General features: G+C 49.1%; 1 protein-coding gene across 3 annotated transcripts in view; it reads left to right on the top strand.

Moving 5' to 3' along the window:
• The window catches only part of PLXNA4 (plexin A4), a 415500-nt gene that overhangs the window by 43915 nt on the left and 350161 nt on the right, over nt 1–21424 (top strand). The gene's annotated exons all lie outside the window — the stretch shown is intronic.

Consider the following 21424-nt stretch of genomic DNA (forward strand, 5'->3'; position numbering starts at 1 on the left):
TTTGGATAAATACCCTGAAGTGAGATTCCTGGGTCCTTCTTTGTGTCTTATTATAACCTTTGTTTTAAAGTTTATTTTGTTTGGTGTAAGTATTGCTACCCTAGCCTTTTTTGTTTGTTTGTTTCCATTTTCATGAAATATCTTTTTCTATCTCTGTGCTTTCTGTCTGTATGTGTCTTTAAATCTGAAATAATTCTCTTATAGGCAGAATATGTAAGGGTTTTGTTTTCTTATCCACTCAGCCCTCCTAAGTCTTTTGAGTGGAGCATTTAATCCATTTACACTGAAAGTAGTTGTTGATAGATATATAGCTACTGCCATTTTACTATTCATAATTTTGATCTTTTTTTCTCTTTTTTCCCCCATCTTAAAGAAGTCCCTCTCACATTCCTTATTATACTGATTTGGTGGTGATGAACTCCTTTAGCTTTTTCTTGTCTGGGAAGCTCTTTATCTGTCCTTTGATTCTAAATGATAGCTTTGCTTGGTAGAGTAATCTTGGTTGTAGGTCCTTGCTTTTCATCATGTTGAATATTTTGTGCCAGTCCTTTCTGGCCTGCAAAATTTCTGTTAAGAAATCAGCTGACAGTCTTTTGGGGGCTTCCTTATAAGTTATTAGTTGCCTTTGTCTTGCTGCTTTTAGGATTCTTTCTTTAAGCTTTGCCATTTTAATTATAATGTGCCTTAGTATGGGCCTGTTTGAATTTATCTTATTTGGGATTCTCTGTGCTGCCTAGACTTGTATGTCTATTTCCTTTGCCAGGTTAGGAAATTTTTCAGTTATTATTTCTTCAAATAGATTCTCTGTCCCTTGCTTTCACTGTTCTCCTTCTGATGGCCCTATGATGTGAATGTCGTTACGCTTGATGTTGTCCCAGAGGTCTCTTAAACTATTCTCATTTTTTTGTTGTTGTTGATTTTTTTTTTTTTTTTTTTTTTTTTTTGCTGTTCTGATTGGGTGTTTTCTGCTACCTTGTCTTCCAAATCGCTGATTCAGTCCTCTGCTTTATTTAGTCTGCTGGTGATTCCTTCTAGTGCATTCTTCATTTCAGTTATTGTATTCTTTATTTCTGACTGGTTCTTTTCTATGGTTTCTATGTCCTTTTTTTAAGCTTGCTGTCTCTTTATTCTTACTAAGTTCCTTTAGCATCCTTATAACCATTGCTTTGAACTCTGGTAGGTTGCTTGCCTCAGTTTTGTTTAGTTCTCATTCTGAAGTTTTCTCCTGTTCTTTCATTTGGGACGTATTTCTTTATTTCCTTATTTTGGTTGCCGCTCTGTTTGTTTCTATGTGTTAGGTAGATCTGCTATGTCTCCCAGTCTTGACCAGGTGGACTTATGTAGTAGGTGCCCTGCGTGGCTCTGGTACAGCCTCCGTGGTCACCATGGAGCTCTGGGTGCTCCATGAGTGTCCCTGGTGTGGGTTGTGTGCCCTCCTTTAATAGTTGAGAATTGATTGCTATTGGAATGTCAGTGGGTAAGATTGATCTTCAGGCTGATTGGCTGTGGGGTTTGGCCATATCCAGAGTTTACAGGCTGCTGTGTTTGGGGCACTGATTGGGATTCATCCCGGGGGGTTCTGATGCCTGTTGAGACTGTCCTTTGGTGTGCCACTTATGGGGCTAATTGGGTAGGGCTCTGTTGTGGTCTAAAGCCAACCTCCAACTATGTGGGTCCTGGGGCCTCTTGTGAGGAGCTCCAGTGCAGGCCCAGGTCACCCACTGCCTGTGACTCGTCAGGGACTACCTGGTAGGAGCTACAAAGTGATTCATAGTTTATTGCTCCCTGTGGTAATACTGGAGGTGCATGGGACAGGCCATGCTGTGAACTGAGGACATCTGCCATCAGTACCAGGCCTGGGGTAGCTCCACAAAAAGCCAGGACACCCCGGGGCCTGCTGCCATCTGCCGGCTTCCTTAAGGTTCAGTTCCTGATAAAACTTTGTGTGGTACATTAATTGGGTGAGGTGGGGACTCAGGGAGTCACTAGAGTGGGAAGAGTTGTGGTCAACAGATTAATGTAGACTCTGGTTTGGTGCCCGTGCTGAGCCTGGAGCTATTCAGCAAAAGTCTCAGATGACACTGAGGCCAGTTGCTGCCCACTTGGGGCCCATTGACTCCAATGTTTTTCAAGAAAGAGTGCAATTTGGGCAGGGCTGGCTGCTTGTGAAGAAAGTGCCTCTTGTGTTAGGTGAGTTGGGGGCGGGGGGTTCCCAGTGAGTCAGCAGGGTACAGTGAGTGGAGCTCACCAGGCCAATCAGATTCAGATTTGGCCTGCAGGGAAGGGCTCAACACAGGAAAGATGGCTTCTGCTTGCTTGCTCCATGAGCGGAGGACCCCACACAGGGAAAATGGCAACTGTCCTCCAGCCCTTGCTACAAAGCCGAACACCTCAGTCTGTCTTCTGTATGCCTCCCACATCCCTCAAGTTACTGTCCCTCCTCCAGAACCCAAGGTGAGTGTCTGCGGGTGAGAGAGTCAGTGTGTGGGCTGTTTAAGAGGACATCTGGGTTTCCCGTAACCTTTGGTCCCACCCAGATGGTTGTAATCCCCATTGTTTTTCACAGCCAGATTTTGTGGGGGCTCCTTTTCATTGCACCAGTACTGTGGGCTGGGAAGGCTTGTGTGAGCCTGGGGTCTCTCACTTCTCCGGGAGGAACCTCCATGGCTGAGATATCCCTCCTGGTTCTCAACTGCCACATGGAGGTTTGGGGTCAGCCCATTTTGCATCTCCACCCCTCCTACAAGTCTCGATGTGGCTTCTTCTTTATATCCTTAGTTATAAAACTTCTGTTCAGCTAGACTTCAGATGGTTCTCCAGGGTGATTGTTCTATAATTTAGTTGTAATTTTAAATGTATTCATGGAAGGAAGAAGGCACTGTGTTTATCTTCTCTGCCATCTTGGATCTCCTCTCTAGGACTTCTTTATATTGTCTGGATACTAGACTCTTATCAGATGTATGATTTGCAAATATTTTCTCCCATTCTGTAGGTAGTCTTCTTCAGTCTGTTTTTAAAAATACAGTTTTATTGAGGTATAACTGATACACCGTAAAGTACACATTTAAAGTATATAATTTAATGAGTTTTGACATATGTAAACATCTGTGAAACCATCACCACAATCAAGATATTGAACATACCCGTCACTCCCAAAAGTTTCCTTTTGACCTTTTGTAATTCCTTCCTCTCTCTGACTGTTAATGATAATGCTCCAGGTACCCTGTAGTTGACACTGAAGCATCCTGGGAAGTTACCCAAATGGGACTCAGGAGACCAGACTCCTGGTGCTGTGGCTCTAATGGGTGCTGATTTCAAACAGCCTCTCACTTCTCTGGGCTTGCTTCCTCACCTGCACGTGACAGGATTTGGCTATCAGTGGTTCTCATCTACTCTGTCTGCATATTCAACATTGGGAAGGAAGTGATTATTGCTTTTTTTTTTTTTTTTTTTTTTTTTTTTAGAAAAAGCAATCTTTTACTAATTATTTTATAATTGATTTTGAATTAGTATTGCTTTTCAAAGAATACTGATATCTATCCCACATCCTTTGAATGAGAGTTTCTGGGGTTGGGATCGTGGGGTCTGTGCGTTTTATGACGCTCCCCCAGTGATTCTGAAGCACAGTGAATTAAGACGATTTCCAACACAGCCTTCGTATCCAAAATTCCATGGCTTCTATAGCACTTTGTATTTTTCATACTGATTTCATTTCATTCTCTCAGAAACATCATGAGGTAGATAAGAAAGATATAGCTTGTTTAGAGACAAGGATACACATATATAGAGTGAATAAGGGACTTGAGTGAATGTACGGCAGAGTGGGGACTGGAAGGTAGCATGTGTTTTCCATTATTACCTGTAATTTCTGTTGAACAAAGTGACACCAACATGCAGTAGAAGACTGCCAGTGGCTTCCAGGTAGGGTTTGGCAGGCCAGGGTGTGACTTTGCCAGTGTCTCCAGAGATGGACAGATTCTCAGGACTCACTCTAATTCCCTAGAATATTGACATTTAAGGTAAAATGCCAGATTATTTATTGCAATGGAGTCTGTTCCTATCTAGTTAATGAAAGAATGGCAGTTACACTTCTAGATACCCTTCATTCCCTTCATGGTACCTAGGTATCTGGAGAGCATATCTGTAATCTGGAGGTGTACTGGGTGAGTCAGTGAGATGCTTGCAGGTGCTGGTCACAGACCCAATAATAGTGTGAGCAGTAAGTGGATGCTCATATCACCTGAGAAGACCACAGGTTGGGTGGCTGCAGGATTGAGTCACTGTGACTCAACAACATCATCATGCCCGCGTCATTTCTTCTCTCTGTTCAGCCATGGCAGGCACAGCAGTGGCATCTCCCCTCATGATCAGTAGAAGTCTGCAGCAGTTGATGGCACCATGAGTGGTAGACAAGTAAGGAAGAGGGTGCTTCCTCACAGGAAGTCCCCAGCAGGCCTTTCCCTTGTTCCGATTGGCCAGATTTGAGTCTCGTGGCTGTTCTGAAACTTATCGCTGGCAGGGCAAGGAGACCACCATGACTGGCTTAATCCAATTGCAAGTAACCACTGGGGCTTATTCCAGTCATGACTGACCCCCTTCGGATGTGGGGCCCCATGGGGATGGTGAAATTTGGGGGATACCAGCAAGAAAGAATTGGTGGGGGGGGGTTGGCTGTCTCATCAGGGGAGCATGGAATTGGGACCAGGACACTGGTGTTTTGAGAACCGTGTCATTGTGCCATGGAGAAGTCTGATGAACACCTGCCATCCCTCTTCAGAGTGTGCTTCCGGGTGAGTCACACACACCTCTCTGGAAGCCGCCAAAGGTCTCTCTCTCTCTCTGTATCTCTGGTTAGCATGAGATTAAAGCTCGGTAGTTCTTACTGATTTGCTCTATACCTGAGGCCGACCACCCTGAGCTCGTTAACACTGTCTTTTTTTCAGGCTGTTTAGGTTACAGCCTTTCTTGAGTTACATTCTTATCCAGAGTAAGAAACCATGTCACCCTGAGTGGGCCTTGGTTCCCTGCTCTTTCAGTATTTTGGGAGCACTGTGTCCCTGTAAGGTGGCTTCTATAGATATCTGGTGCTTGTATGCAGATGTCTGGATTGTTACTAAATTAGCTCTTAGGAGGTTACTTTTTCTCCTTGTTCTGGGGGCTTCTTTCTGTAGCCTCTGTGTGCAGACTCCATCAGCCGCCTCTCAGGGCTGTTTGAAGATGCTCTTCAGATCAGGTTCGGTGGACCCCTGGGTGGAGGTTGAATCTGTCACCTGAGCAATACGCTGCAGGTGGAGTGAGGAGTCGGTCTGGGCAAACACAAACGTAACTGTGATGTGGTCGGGTGTCAATTCAGGTGGGAATGGAGGTCATTGGTCGGTTGCCTCATCGATCTTTACAGGCTGAGCATTTTGCCTCATTGATTTTTCACTGCTACCTGAGACTTGTTCATGTGTTCACTTAGAGATTGCTTCATTTCTTTTCAATTCATTTTTCTGTGCCCGTTTGACACTTCACCACATCGCATTGCCCTTGCTCACTGTGGATCTAATCGCCTCTTTCCTAGGACAATCTCGGTGACTTTCGGACAAGCCTTTAACCTCTAACTGATCTCAGTTTCCTGTTCTGCTAAATGGAGACGATAAGTCCTGCCCGAAGCGTCCAGAAGCCGGGGAGGCAGTTGGGTATCCGAGAGAGTCGCTCTTGAGAGGTGGTGGTGAGATTTGCTCAGTAAGGAACGATGGCTGCGCTCTGATTTGGAAATAGAGGGAGAAGCTCCATGGGAGGAGGGACGCTCACGTCCCATGGCCTCAGCCCAGAGACACTGATTTCTCCTGCCAGGAACGGCAGCTGTGGCCTCCTTGGTTGCTGAGGATGGGCTGCCTCTTCCTTGTAACCTCAGCCCAGGTCTGGATTTACAACTGTCCATTAATATCTAACAGCACGGCTGAGACAAGGCAGGACATTAACACAGGACTTTGCCAAGGGCCTGGGGGTAATAAAAGGGAAAGAAATAGTTACTGTACAAGTCAAGGCGGTTTCCAAGCTCTAGTTTATTCTGCTTCACCAGTATGGAGCCCCAGTTTAACACCCACTGCTGTGCAGCAGCGGAGATTTTGGATCCCCAGCTGGACCCCTTCAATCTTAGGCATAAAGACTGCGGCCCAGAGAATGATGGGAGTCTCTTCTTCTACCTGGGAATGTTCACCCCTTTGTGGTAAGTATAATCTTACCCCAAAGGCCAGGGCAGAAGAGTCATTATCCCCAAATAAAACTGCAGCTCCCCAAAAGACGCTGGCAACACCTGCATTATAGGCAGCGAGGAAGTGAGGTCCCAGGAGAGGTGACTTGAAGGGGAACTGCTCTTTGGGTGTGAGGGGGGTAGGCCCTGTGAGCCTGGCAATGAGCTCGGGATGGATGAAACCGAAACCCGAACTTCGCTCGGGTAGACTCATTCTATGCTTCTCCCTTTCTCTCTGTGTATTCTGTTTTCCTGTCAGATTTCAGCAAGTCCTAGAGAATAGTGCGGCCTCTTTTAGCTGTGCTAAGAGGAAGCAGGAGGAGGGCGTTGTCACAGGCAATGCGGGTTTCTGCCAGGAGGTTAAGCGAAGGCTGCTGTGTATCCGTGGGGACATGGAGATGGTGGACACCCTGTGTGACGCGAGTGGGCCTTTCGCAGGAAGGGGAAACTGAGGGCTTCGGAAGCTGTATCTCTTCTTCCAGCCGCTGCTTCTCACCTAGAGCTTTTCTGCCTCGGAAGCTCCCCGCACCCACCCTTAAGTAAAGCCAATTACCTTAAATTTCTCAATCTACTTGAGAAATTTTTGTAAAAAGTAGGTGAGAAAATAGATGTAAAAGTGTTTTGAGGATTGGAAGCTAGCGGACCGACATTCCCCAAAGCGGGTGCCGTAGAATCATGTTCCTGGAGATAGTAATAGGTGTCAAGCAACAGAGGGGTTTCTTAGTCGCGTCTGAGAAACCCTGGTTAATAAAGCCTTCGACGGGTGTCTTAATGCAAGACCTCGCAGGATTTTTAGCAAGCTACGTCTCATGGTTCTCGAACAGGGTGATTTGGCGTTGGGGCAGAGCTCCGGGAGGAACTGAAGTTCTTCTCGCTGCTGTGGTAGGATGATGGTATGCGTTTGGAGAGGCGGGAGGGTGAAGAGGGCATGCGTTCCTTCAGTAAGCTTCGCCACTCGGCTGTCCAGAACTCGTTCTCATTTCATCATTTCTTCCCATTCTCACCCGTGTGCATGAAATGGCCACTGTGAGCAGGAGTTCAAAAATCCAGAAACGTTTCTTTTTTGCAGGGGGCGGGGGCAATCCATTTCTCTTTATTAAAAACTGTCTTGCCTCACATGCTACGCCATGGATGAACCTTAAAGACATGCAAAGTGAAATAAGCTAGACACACAAGGACAGTAATTACTGTATGATTCTACTTAGACTCGTCTGAGGCATCTAAAATAGTCAAATTCATCGAGACAGAGAGTAGAATGTGAGTTGCCAGGGGCTGCGGGGAGAGAGGTTTGGGGAGTTAGTGTTTAATAGGTACCGTGTTTTCCCGAAAATAAGACCTAGCCGGACCATCAGCTCTAATGCGTCCTTTGGAGCAAAAATTAATGTAAGACCTGGTATTATATTATATTAGACCGGGTCTTATATGACATAAGACCCGGTCTTACAGTAAAATAAGACCGGGTCTTACATTAATTTTTGCTCCAAAGGACGCATTAGAGCTGATGGTCCGGCTAGGTCTTATTTTCGGGGAAACACGGTACAAAGTCTCAGTCTGGGATGATGAAAACATGTGGAGATGAGTAATAGTGATGGTTGTACAACAATGTGAATGTACTTAAAAAAAAATGCTACCAAGCTGTAAACTTAAAAATGGTTAAAATAGTAAATTTCATGTTATCTATATCTTACAACAACTTTTTAAAAAGTTAATATTAAAAAATTTCCTGGCCATCGGTCTGAGTTCTTTCGGTTTCGGTGCAGTTTCTTTCAGACTCTGGCCTGTAGATATTCACTGGTTTGCATAACTCGGTGCCCAGAATGCTCTTTATAATGTGGGTGAAGAGAGCGCTCCTTGCGAAGAAGTACGTAACTAATGCTGATAACCCCTTGCCTTGCCCACTCCTTTAATATTATTAATTTTGGTTGGACGCTGGGGAAATTGACAACTTAGCCTGTCCTTCGTAAGCATTTGCAATTCCCCTTTAGGGAAATCAAAGTTTGGATGTGATAGTCTTCTTTCACAAGATATAAGTGCAAGGTCCCTAATTAAAAGATTTTAGTTGGCAGCACCTTCTTCCTGCCGAGGTCCCTTCATACAACTTCTGCGTCTCCCAAGGAACTGTCACAGCAGAGGGCCCTGATGCCCACAGGGCCTTCTGCCGGCTTAGGTTCAGCTCTTAGCCTGACTTTGTATCAGTTATTGAGAATCAGATTCTCATCCAGAAAATAAGGATTCCATTAGCACCCTCTTTCATGCATTTCCATGAGATGCTCTATGTGCACCACTCGGCTGGGTCCTCTGTTAGCTACTTCCCTCCTTGATCCCCTGTAGTAGCGACCTGGGTGGGGCCAGCTCTGCAGACGACCTTGCCCTTGATGGCCCATACAGAACTCTTGACTTCTTTGCTCCCCTGCCTAGTCTTCTCCATCGCAGTGCGATGGCCCAACTATCCACCCAGGTGCTCAAGCCAAAATCGGGGAGGGGTGATGAATTCCCTCTTCTCCTCCCCTGTCATTTCCGTGGTCACCAGCAAGCCGTGTTGGACAAATGACTTTTCTCTTTTCACCACCAGCGTGGGGGCCGGGCCACCATCACCCCTCAGTGAGCTCCTGCAGGTCCCCTGTTGCACCCACAAACCATTCTCCATCCAACAGCCACACCGACGAGGTCATTCCCTTGCTTAAAACCGTTCTGTGGCCTCTCGTGCCATTGGGAAAGAATTCCCATTCCTTCCCGTGGTTTTCCATGTCCTGTGTCACCCGCCCCCTGCCTTTCTCGCTGGCCTCGTGCCTCATACTTTCCTGCTCATTCAGTGCCTCCAGCCCTCAGCCTGCTGCTTCTGCCTTGCCAAGTGTGTCCCCTCCTCGGGTTTTTTGCACTCCTTTTCCTTTGGCCTCGAATGCTCTTTCCCCAAATCTTTGCCTGGCTGGCTCCTCCTGATCATTTATTCCCCCTGCAAGCATCAGGTCAGAGAGACCTGCGCCGGTCCCTCCAGCGAGGGAATACCTGGCCTCCAGCAGTTATTCTGGAGCAAATTACTGTTGCCTTCTTTTTTCAAAGGTCTTAACACTATCTGAAAAGAACTCTTCTTCCTATTTATTGTCTGCCTTCTCTCTGTTCACCGTAACCTCCTTCACATCCAAGGCCTTTTCTGCTTATTCATTGTATACCCTCAGCATGAGGGTCCCTGGCTTGTAGTAGGAGCTGAATTAAGTGTTGCTGCACAAATGCAGGAAGGAACTTGGGTTCTCTTCCCTGCGTGCTACTTGGCTCTTCATACCGTTCCTTGGCCACCCAAAAGGTGGTCCAATGGTGCCACTTCCTTGGGATGAAGGAAAGGGACCTCTTTATCGTCGGCGTGGTTTCAAGGCCTATCGAGGTGATGCCAACCCAAACCGGGTTAGTGTCTGTACTCTAGTAAGCCAGAACGCCTTCCTCTCCTCCTGTTACCTACTGCGCGTTGGGGAGGGGCCTCCGATGCTGCCCCTCCCCCTTTGCTCTCCACCTCCAGAGATGACCCCAGTGCATGGCTGTGAGGTTTACAAGGGAAGCTTCGGATCCGTCAGAAGACCGAACACACGAAGAGCATGGCTTTGGGCAACTTAATAAATTCTCCGAGTCTCGGTGTCCCCATCTGGACAGTAATAATCATGGGCTGGGGAGGGATGGATATGAATTTTTGGAGCCATAAATTTTTATCGCACTTGGAGGAGTTTGGGAAAGGCACGGTGCTATACCCATGAGAGGTGGTGGCGGTGGAACTCCAGGCCGGGTAGAGGAAGAGGTGGCGGGAGCTGGCAGGTATATTTTCCTATCTGCATGGAACACTCTGTGTTTCTGTCCTCTGAGCGATGTGCGGAGCAGACTCAGGAGAGCGGTTGAGTCTACTCCAAAGTCTCCTGGGTTTTGCAGTGAACCTGACCCTCTATCCCACCTTGGATCCATGTCTTGGCCTTTTGTGCCGCCAGTGGCACAGCTTCTGAGAAGCATCCAACATGAATCCATCCTCTGCGCAAACAGCAGCTTTCCCTCCTGTGTATTCTTATCACCTGGAGAAGGAGGACATGACCAATTCCTAGGGGTGCGGTGGGAGGGGGTCAGTCCCATGAGAAGTGCTGGTGAGAGGGCCTGGCGTTGATGCTGGGGGCAGAGTTTGACTCTCTGGGGACCGTGCTGTGCTGCTGCTTTACAGCGGTGAGCATCTTGAAGAATGGCATCCGAGGCCCTTCCCCCTCCTGGGCCTCGTCTGTGAAATGGTGGTGGGATGGGGGTTAAGATCGCCTGCTCCTTGCCTGCTGTGTTGCTGGCGTAAATACAGACGTAGGGTGAGGTCTCAGCCCAGTGGGTTGGGCAGGGACAATGGAGTTGGGAGATGGGAATTTGGTACTTTAGAATCATCGCTGGGAAGAGCACACATCTCCTTGGTCATTTGAGTCATTGGTGTGTGCCCAGCAGGTGAGAGAGGCGGATGACTTGGTGGCAGGTCCCCTCTGCTGGGGACCCAAACCCTTGAAGAACATGGGGATAAAGAGGGAGTGGGCTGAGATCAACCTCCTTATGAGGAATGACGTACGAGTGTTACTTGGTCAATACTAAATATTTTAAAAAATTCATTGTTGTCATGGGGATGGGGATTATTTCCAAGCTTGAAGATCTAGAATCCCCGATTCTCCTACTTCCTTGCGGATTTCCAGGTAGCTGTGGCTGGCCCCAAAACTGTGTTGCAGTCATTCTGAGCATTTTTTTTCTTTTAAGGAGAGAATATAGCTCCGTTCAGCTTCCGGCTACAGGGGAGATTTCTGCCAAGATTTGCGTCATGCAGCTGAAATATGTTTTGTATTTTATGAGCTTTGGCTCATCGTGGAATTAAATAGCGCTAATTACATGAATATAGACCAGCAAGGGAGACAACTGTTCACTTCCTGATTTTCCCTGGAATTAAAAAAGAAAGGGAGGAGGGAGAGGATAAGGAGAGGCTGGGGAGAGCGCCCTCCCACCAGATATTTGGTAACAACAGAGCATAACTGGGAGACTTGCTGAGGCCCAAGGATTTGAGGGCAATGGGGTCTACGCTGGGCTCCCCCAGCACCTGAATTTAGCATCGTTTCCAAACCTACTGACTTTTTTTTTTTTGAGTTATAAAAGTCTAGTTAGACGTTTCACACCCAGGAAGAGCATTTCCATTGCTTTTTCCATTGCTTTTTTGGCTAAGGACAGGAAAGCAAATGGGCAGACCCATCGTATCACGGAGTGTGAGTTAAGCCCTTGACGGGGTGTGAGGGGAGCTTCAGGGGTGAAGGCCTCCTGCTGACTCTTCAGTCGCCTGTCCCATGTAGAGGTCCCCAGAGGCCAGAAGACACGAAGACCCCCTCCTGAACTTATTAGGGTCTGACTCAGGGAAATAGGCCAACACGTGAGCTGACAACGTGTGTCCCACGCCAGCAGTCCTCACTGTGAGAGAGGAAATAGGGTCAAGGGAGGTGATGGAGGCCCACTTCACAGATGAGCGCCCCACGTTCTCCGAGGGCAGGCTCTCCCAGTGTGCCCCACAATGGAGCTGTAGGCCACTAGCAAGCCAATTTAAGCAAAGATGCAAAGGGTCGCAAGAGCAACTTCAACTGCAGCCTTTCGTTTTCTAGGAGACGCCCCGGGATTGCACTTATCAGCATTTCGTGGCCCTACTGCAAAGGGCCTCATGGAACCCTCCCGTCAGTGACGGCCTGTGTTCCACGAAGCCTAACACACTACTTCTTCTAGATGTAGCCTAAAAAGGAACTTAGTCATCTCTCTTGCCTCATTGTCCTATTTCCAGTACCACTGTTTTCCAGATGGGGAAACTGAGGCATCAGGCACGAAGGGCAGTCACTTATCAGGACTGTGGCCTTCGGACGGCTATTCCCGACACCGGTAGCTTCCTTGCCACCATGATTCGCAGGGAGAAGCGTGACTTGGTAGACACGTCAACGTCGATGAGCTAAGAATACCCCACCGCTTCCCTTGACCGTGAAAGGAGAGGAGGGTCTTGAGAGACATGAGCTCATTTAGGTGAAGCCCCCATGATGTGGCTTTACTTCTCGGTGCCAGGCTGGGAATCCAGGCGGAGATGATGGCAAGCTGAGGGGGTATGGGAACAGGAGTCTGGGACAAAGCCCCCCTCCCAGATCACCTTGCTGAGCTAAGCAAGACTTCAGCGCCCTTTGCCTCAGGCCGTGTGCTTGAGATGGGGCCGCATGGGAAAATGACTGTCCCCAGTGTGTGCTGGACCCCAAGCGCCTTCTCTGTGACCCAAATGTGCACCCAGGTCTTGGGGCAGCCAAAGTGACAGCAGATGCTCCCTTCACCACGGCTTTGGGGTGTCTGGAACACTTTTGCAAGATGTCCCTCCATTTCTGCATATCCAGAAGCCACATTGGAAGACTGGGAGCCAGGCCACCCCTGGACAGGGCATTCCTCAGCGCTGGGTGGACCCAGGGCTGGGCTGAGGGAAAGGGACCACACTGCTGCCAAGTCCAGCTGGGGTACCTGACCCCACATTCCTGGCTGGCCTGTTTCTTTAAATGAGACGCTGGAAAGAAGTTTATGAATCTGTCCTCCCAGCTCAGGCTGCTATTGAGAGTGTTGTGTTTTTAAAGCCTCACAGCCAGACTTGGAGTAAAGAGTCATTGCTTAGCGACTCCCCCACCCAGAGTGCAGTGCCTGGAATATAAAGCGGCTGCCACGATGTAATAATAGACTTCCATCTTGGTCCGCCTGAGCTCTGTGAAGCTCCGGCTCAGCTCCGCTGGGAACAGCAGACTTGGCCAGGGAAAGGTAGCTCTGTACCCTGGGAAGAGCCCTCAACGCCAAGGACAGGGAGGCCTCGGGGAGGGGACACCATGGGGGGGTCCAGTGGGGGCCTCGTCTCTGAATGGGGGCGACTCACAGACTCACCCTCCTGCAGAGGCTTCTTCCAGGCTGATTCCAAAGGCTCTGTCCCTGGTAATAGTGTTTGCCACCCCCCACCCCCTTTAATAAACGGGGAAGTTAGGATTAAGAGAACCCTGACTAGCTGAGCTTGGTGCTGAAATTCCCAGGGACTGGGCTGGTTGCCTGGCGGTGCCTGGTGCCCCATTGCTCCCTCTCTCCATCCTTTATGCCGCTTGCCAGCCCTTCCCCCCAACCACCAGTGTCCCATTTCTCGTGCTCAAAAGAACAGAAGCAGAAGCAGAGGGAAAGCAGACTGGAGGGATTGAGTCCTGTGCCCATGGCCTGCTCCGGCTGTTGTTACATTCTGGTTTTGTGCTGGGTTATGGCCAAGCTGACCCTTTGGAGTCCTCTCCCACCCCCCACCCCGCCCTCCGCACATTAACTGTCCAGAGACAGCATGGGGACCCCCCCTTGGGAGGACAGTTGCTTTGATTTGATTTTTCCCCCTAGCGGGAGTGACGGGTTACACTGGGACACCCACATGCTCGGGCGCTTCTCCTTTTATGAACACTCATTTCTGAGACCGTGACGAAAAGAAGGGTTGGCAAGTGAAGGACGTCAGGCAGGGGCTGCTTGCCCACCGTGGGCTTCCGACTGCAGCCAGTTGCATGACCGGACCGTAGATGTTACATGTAAATATCCTTCTCTAGAAAAAGAAATGCAATGATAATTCAGGGCTCCCACTTCTAGAAACCAAGAGTTTAAAGTGAGAAATGCAGGCAGAAAACAAAATACTGGAGATTTCCTGAGGATGTGATTCTAAATGTACACATTACAAATTGGAGCAAGACGCTAAAAAAAGGCATTTGTCCATTTGGCTAATTTAGATAGATCAGTCTAGTGTTTCTTGGATGAAATAGAAAGGTGACCTGTACTGTGTCCCCAATCCCATCGCTGCCCTCAGATGCACACAGGTAGTGCTTCCCTGAGCCCAAAGCTTGGGAAGGGCTACGGAGGAACGTGAAGGTTTTTCTATAGATGTTGGCACGGTCGTCTCTCACCTCTCTGGACTTGGCAAGTTGCAGTCCAGCTTTGGGAACAAGGAGGGGACTGCGGACATCTAAAGAGGACTTTGCCTGGGGCAGCCTGATGTGCCAGGGGATCAGAGCCCCCAGGTGCATGGTCTCAGGTTCGAATCCTGGCTCTGATACGCAGTGTCTGTCCCGGCTGTGTTTCCACCTGTGTTAGGGTGATGCCCACCTCTGTCCCACACAGCCACCATTTCGGAGCCTTGACCCAGTCATGGTTCATTTTTTGTCTGACGTGGATGTCCCTGGTTGGTGGGGGGGCCCTTCCATCTCGAGTCTTCACCATCCCACAGGGCCCCAGCATCCTCTTTATCCAGCCGGTGAATGGATCCGGAGACAAGTCACACCTAATTCCTTATCTGATGGGTGTGGAAGTGTCACTGTGACACGCTCTCACTAGTCACATGGTCACACCTGGAGATACTGTCTGGAAATACAGACCGTAGCTGGTGGCCCCTCTTAACAAGTACTTCACACCATCAGCTGCAGGGAAGGGAAGCGCGTTTTCATGGGTAGTGAGCTAGCTGCCTGTCCTCCGGCCGCACCTGTGCAAGAGATGAAATTGACCGTAGTACAATTTCATCTTTATATAGGAGGAAGAGGAAGGCCAATGATGAGGTGCCTTTTTCCAGTAGGGACTACAAGGTGCAGCTCAGCAGAGCTGGCCAGTGACCGGGGCTGACCTCAAAGGGGCGCAACCAGCCACCGGAGGCCAAGGGTACTAGTTTCTGCTCAGTCGCGTCTGCACCCTTTTTACCCACCTCAGAAATGGGCCAAATGTATGAATGCATGCCAACTAACTTCTCACAACTGTATCTTCTGCATCGTCTCAGTTTTCCTGGCTGCAGTTTTGTTTTCCTCACCCAGCTCCTTCTCAACAGCGTCTGCACTGGTTCTCAAAGTCTAATGTGTGGATGCAAGGTGACTTGTTATGGTATTCCAGCTGCTGGCCTAGCTGCGCTCACTGTAAATCACGTATGAAAGATGCAGTTTCCTTAATGCATTGGAAGTCACGCTTTAAATGGACAACATTGTGTATTTGAAGTACTTAGGAGCCCTGGATTAGAGCAGGGTAAAAGCAGCATTTGAGTTTGGTCCCTTTTGAGCTAGGTGGCCCAGGACCAAGGTTTACTTTGTGCTTCAGCTGTAGGTGACGCCAATCACCGTTTCATACACTCTGCTGAAGTGTAGTCATTGCTTCATTGTTCGGTCATTCATCCATTTCGTCATCCACTTGTTCATGCGTTCCCAAACATTGGAACTGGAGAGAGTAGTGGTAAAAACTGCATAATTTCTGACCTCCAAGAGCTGATATTTTTTGAGAGGGGACAGCATCAATGTGCAGGTACAACAGAGTCTGTAAAATGTGAGACTCAGGTGGGCACTGCCTCCTGTACTAAGACGTCGTCGGGGCATCTGAGACGAGTGCCAGGGTCCGAGATGGCTTCATTTGAAAAATGAGTCCATAGATGAGGGCTTGGAGGTGGGTGGCCTGGGTACTGTAAGCCACCTGTGCAGAAGGCACAGAAGCATGAACAGGTGGAGAACATTCCCAGAGACCTGCCAGCGCAGCCCTCCAGGCAAATGGCGGGCAGACGGGGGACATTGTTTTCTAGTATGGAAGTCAGCACGTGTACCTTCACACACCCCAAGCTCCCCTGGGACACAGCCTCACTCGTGGCAGAATTCTAGTTGATCTCCACGGGCAGTGGGACCTGGAGACTCTTTGCCATGCTTACTGCTTCCTAGGAAAGTGTAACCTAGTCGAGAGAGCTTGGGGAGAGACAGTTCACTGTTTGGCTAGGAGGCTGGATTTTTGTGGGTTAGGATTCTTTCATGAACAAATACCCAAACACTGAATCCACACCGCCTTATGCAATAGGGGACTTTTGGCTTGTGGGACTGGAAACTATAAGCACAGAGCTGGCTGCTGTGCACGTGATCTGTATGATGTCACCAGGACACTCCCTCCTCTGGCTCAACTCTCTGTGTTCAGTATGTTGGCTTCATTCTTTTCAGGCTCCCCTCCCGTCTTCTATGGTGCCCCGGGTTCTTAGGCCAACACCGCTTGAAGGTCACGTCCCCTGAAAGAACCAGAACTTTCCCCTTAGCACTCCCATCTAAAGCCTTTTTGCCTCACAGAGATTCTGATCCAACCAGGGACCCATCCCTGAACCAATCACTGTGACCACCCAGCCCTGCCCTGTGCAGATTGAAATGGACCCAAGTCAGGTGAACACCCTTGAATAAGGAGTGGAGTCCATTCCCCCAGAAGCCTTTGGGCTGAGAGAGGGTGAACGGGTGGATCCTCAGAGGATAAATGAATGGCAGCAAAAAACAACTGATGTCCACTATCTCTAATAGCGTCTTTCAAATTATTTTTGATCATAAGTGTGTTATTCAGGGTTCTCCAGAGAAACAGAAACCAGAGAGATTGATTGATCGATCAATTGATTGATCGATTGATTGATTTGAAGGAATTGGCTCACACAGTTACGGAGGCCCCAAGTCCAAATCTGCAGGGTGGGCCCTCAGACTGAAGACTCAGAAGAGAGCTCATGTAATAGTTCAAGTGCAAAGGCCGTCTGCCAGCAGAATTCCCTCTTGCCCAGGGGGAGGTCAGTCTTTTGTTCCAGCTCCCACTGACAGGATGGCCTCTCACTCACATTATAAGGGGTAGCGGATGGGGTGCTTCCCTCAACGTCCACTGATTTCAGAGTCAATCTCATTCCAAAACATCCTCACGGAAGCATTCAGGACAATGTCTGACCACGTACATGGGCACCGTGGTCCGGCCCAGCTGACACATAAAATTCACCATGACACTGACCAACAGTAAGTACACACATCTGTCTACATGGGCCGGCACAAAATCCTCACTAGATTGTGCAGATCCTTCCTAAATGTGCCCTCCTGTTGTTTTTCTCTTCTTTTTTATTTCATTATAAAAGCGTGCGTGTTTCACCCCAGTGGTTTCTGGTCTCGTGATAGGTTGTCGAAATGGTCCTCTTGAACCACCATCCTAGGGCCTGAGCAGTAGCGCTCCATCCAGACGGTCAGGGAAGGTCCTGCGGGCAACAGAGGGAGATTGTGTGCGGCCCCAGCCAGGATGTGTCCCTTTCCACGCCTCAGTTTCCTCCTCCGTAATGGAGGTGTACTTGTGAATATGGTACCTCCTCTACCTAACAGGGCTGTTGCAAACAATCAACTCAGAACGAGGTAGTGTATATGCAAACACCTTGTAAACTCTGAAGTAATTTTGTGAGGTTATTGCTATTTTAAACTACTCTATAATAACTTTCTTCTCTACCACTCAGGAATCTGAGGGGATGGTGCTATTTCATGAAAATTCGTTTGAGCTCTTCAAAACTTGCCACGTAAAACAAAGAGAGCCCCAATTTCTTTAATCAAAATGGTGATCAGCTTCTAAAAATGAGTCCCATCGTCCCTAAGATCATTCAGAATGAAAATCTGATTTCAAAGAAAGGAAAATTGTAGTGTGTTTGGGTTTGATTCGGAGGCTTTCATCTTCTCCTGCCTTCTTGCCACTTTCCCACTCTACGTAGTGCAGTGCGTCCTTTGGGGTGATTTGGAGGTGACTCGGTCACATTACTTACCTTTAAGAGCCAGAGTTAGGCTGAATGCTACCTCCAATACTTCGTCTTAAAACCAGCTTATTGATGACCCGAGAGAGAAATGGTGGGTGGGCCCTGGCATTGGGATGAGGGTTTTGTAGGCTGGATCCCCACTTACAAGGATTGGTGTCTTGGAATGGAAGCCACGCTGGAAGCCCCAGCTTTGCTGGAATGGAGCAGCCTCAGGCAGCCTGAGGGGCAGGCACAGGTGGCAGCTCTGCCCCCCCGTGGGTCTGCAGAGGGGATAGGAGTGCTGCACACGAGTTGGGTCACCTTGGCAGTGGTGCCCGGTGAGGTCTCGGACGAGGCAAGTTGGAGCTCACATCCTTGCTCATTCCCCTTTTCTTCCATTTCTCTTATTTGTTTTCAAAACAGTCCGTTCGTGGTGTGTAAAATGAGAGGCTGGTTATTCCTCTCACACGTTATTGTTTTCTGGGGGTCCCCCGCTTCCAGGTGCAGTCACTGCAGCATTTTCAGAGGCGGGTGACGAGTGTTTGAGATGCGTAACTGTGTCTCATTTCAGTGCCTAATAGAAGATGGAGAATGAGCCTGGCACCTCCGTGCTCAGTAAATTCATAATTACAGGCTTGCTCATCTCGCCTCTCGCAAACTAGAGAACTGTTGATTGGTTTGTGGGTGTGTGAGTGTGTACAGTAAGGAGGGGGTGCAGCAGGCGCCCTTCCCTGGTGCCTGGCAGGTGCCGACATAGGGACTGCCGGAAGTTCCCTCCCCAGGTTGGTGGCCGAGTCCTGCCCTGCACCTGCCCGTCTGGAAGGAGGGTTACTAGCACGGCTGCAATGGGTTTTTGGCAGTGACGTTCTGAGAGCGAGCTGTGCGAGCCAGCAGAGCAGAGGGCAGCCAAAGAGACGCCTTCTCCAGACAAAGGTCAGGGAGCAGAGGCTGAAGTAGGTTCAAGTAAGTCAGAAGAGAGGCCTGAGGCGGTGGAAAGAGCACTGGACTAGGAGTCCAGAGACCTGAACTGGATCTCATCCCCACCTTGAACTCACTACCTGACCTCCTGCAAGTTGTTAACTTTTCTGGATCTCAACTGCCTAAAATCAGGAATTGGGGGTCATTAAACTGGAGTATCCCCTACAGATAAAAATCTTCTAGATTCTTCTCTGATAGTTGGCTCTGCACAGGCAATTCACGATGAACCATTCTGACTCCTCATGAGTCTAATTGAGATCGTACCATCTGGTTAGCATAATCCTAACCCTTTTACTCTTATTTCAGTCTTGTCAACAACTGTCATTTATTAAGCACTTACTGAGGGCCAGGCTGAGGCCATGTGCCAGGTGCTTTCCAGTCCTTAACGCTCTTAGAAGTAAATAACAGTGCCCACCTGCCAGGTCATGCCCTGTGGGTCCCAGGAGCTTTGGTGGGGGGGTGGGTACAGCTGGGTGATGTCCTGAATTTCTGTGTTTGGGGCACATATGAATTAAAATGGGCTTCCGAGTGCTCTATATTGTATACTCTGGAATTGCATGTTTCTAGGAAGAGTACAGGTTTTGCAGTGTACAAACTTGGATTTCAACTCCAACTCTGCCACTTAGGAATTAGAAACGTGCCTCTGCAGAGCTGACGTGTCCTCACCTGAGAAGCAGGTAAAACAGTCCTCACCCCAGTAAGCAGTTCTGATGACTAAGTAAGGTAGACAGTGAGCAAGCATTTGCGTGGGGTCTGGGGTACGGCAAATGGTCCACAGATACTGCTATTCTTCCTTGCTTCCAGCCTCCCTTTCTGCTGGTCAGAAAATAGTTCTCGAGCTTCCACGGTGTGCCAGGTGCTGGTCTGGGGCTATGGACCCACGAGTGAGCAAGGCCGGCCCTCCCTGCCCTCACGGAGCCCAGCGCTCTCAGCTCCAAACTCAGTTCCTTCTGCAAAGACTCCATTGAGAGAAACAGGGAGTCTCCTTTCGGAGGGCCTTTGCTCCTTTCTTTCAGTTGCTTTCCTTGATCCCATACATTTCAGTCTCAGCCTTGCAGGGCCATTTTGACAAGGCTTGTGGTTCTCTCTTTCGAGCTGTGTGTTCTCCCTGGCTCTCACGAATCGTGTTTTTCAGACTGTTCCTGGTGCACACTTGTTTGCTGTGCTGAATCCTCCCCAAGGAGGCCCTTCCCTTCCAGCTCTGCATGTCCTCTCCAAGTTCATGACTCAGCCCCAATGCCACCCCTCCCCAAGGCTTCCCCCAGCCTCCTCTGTGCTCCTTCACCCCAAGTTAGAAGGCGCTTTCCTCATGGGACCTCCCAAAACACTCTGTGGTCCGTCACATAAGTTTTCACCATTAAAGTAATTTCGGTTCCTATGGGGTCTGACGGATCCAGCCTCAGCCGCCTTAGATCTCACGGTGCCCAGCACATTTCGTGTGTTTCCTGAGCAAACATTGACCACATGGGAAGGCCCTTGCAGGACAACTGTCAGTTGTGGGGTGCATCTTCTGCCACCATCTTCCTCCTCTGATACTTACTTGAGAGGACCTGTGTTTTCACTGGGGTTTTAGCTGACAATGTCAAGTCTGTCTTCTTTCTTCTCTTGGTTTCCATTTCTGACTTCACGCTCTCATGAAGAGGGTTTTCTGTGGCTCAGCAATTACCTTTTCCTTGTTTTTGAGATATTTGGGAGTGAATGAGAGAAATCACCCAGAGCCGAGATGCCCCCAAATAACACGTAAGCCAATCCTCTCCCAATTTCTATCGAACGGTAAGAAATACGAAGCTGTCCTCTGGAACACACTCAGAAAGCATCTCAAATAGAAATGAATGAGACCATTAGGATGGAAAGCTGTTTTGTTCCACGGGGAGTTATTTGTGTATTTCCTTGACCACTCCTTCAAGCATTTGTTCACTCCCTTTAATGAAAACCTCATAGGGGAGGCCCCACCATGGGAGCCAGCTAAAGCCTGCCTGGTTAAAACGACATCAGGGCTCAGAGCCGGGCCGTGTACCTGGAGCACCTGGTCACTGCCACAGTGAGAAGGGACCGAGGATGTGGGGTTTGGATTTGGTCTCCTCCACTGTCCATCCAGCGAGGGGAGGTGCAAAGGAGAAGCTTCCCCTGCAGCAAGTGTAGACCCCGAGGGCCAGGTGGTGAGGGATAGCCCCTGGCAAGTGGTTGTTTGAACGGGTCTGCGGTGTATAAGCAATAACCGGTGTACATCGCCGTCTGTGCCTGGCTAAACTGAGGTGGGTTAGTAGTTAAGAATAAGAACCTGCCATGGACTTGGATGGCCAGGTTTGAATCCACCGCTACCGCTCTTAGCTGTGCAAGCGACAGAACTTCCCGAAGCTGTACAGTGGAGTGACAATATTACTTACTTCAGAGGTCTGTGAGGCAGGGTCCCCGCAGGAAGTGGCACATGCAAACCCGGTCACTTGCACAGAAATTAATAAAGGGGCTCTTGACAAAGGTGTGGTTCCTCCAGAGGCAGCGCTGTATTTGGGGGGAGGAAGACGGAGGCCCTGTTCCCTCCTCTAGGACCAAATGGGGTGGGCAGGGGGTGGTTCATGGAACCTGGAGATGGAGAGGCCGTGGGGAGAGGCCTGACGAGGATCCTG

This window comes from Rhinolophus ferrumequinum, chromosome 26 (genome assembly GCF_004115265.2).
Source record: "Rhinolophus ferrumequinum isolate MPI-CBG mRhiFer1 chromosome 26, mRhiFer1_v1.p, whole genome shotgun sequence".
Classification (NCBI taxonomy): domain Eukaryota; kingdom Metazoa; phylum Chordata; class Mammalia; order Chiroptera; family Rhinolophidae; genus Rhinolophus; species Rhinolophus ferrumequinum.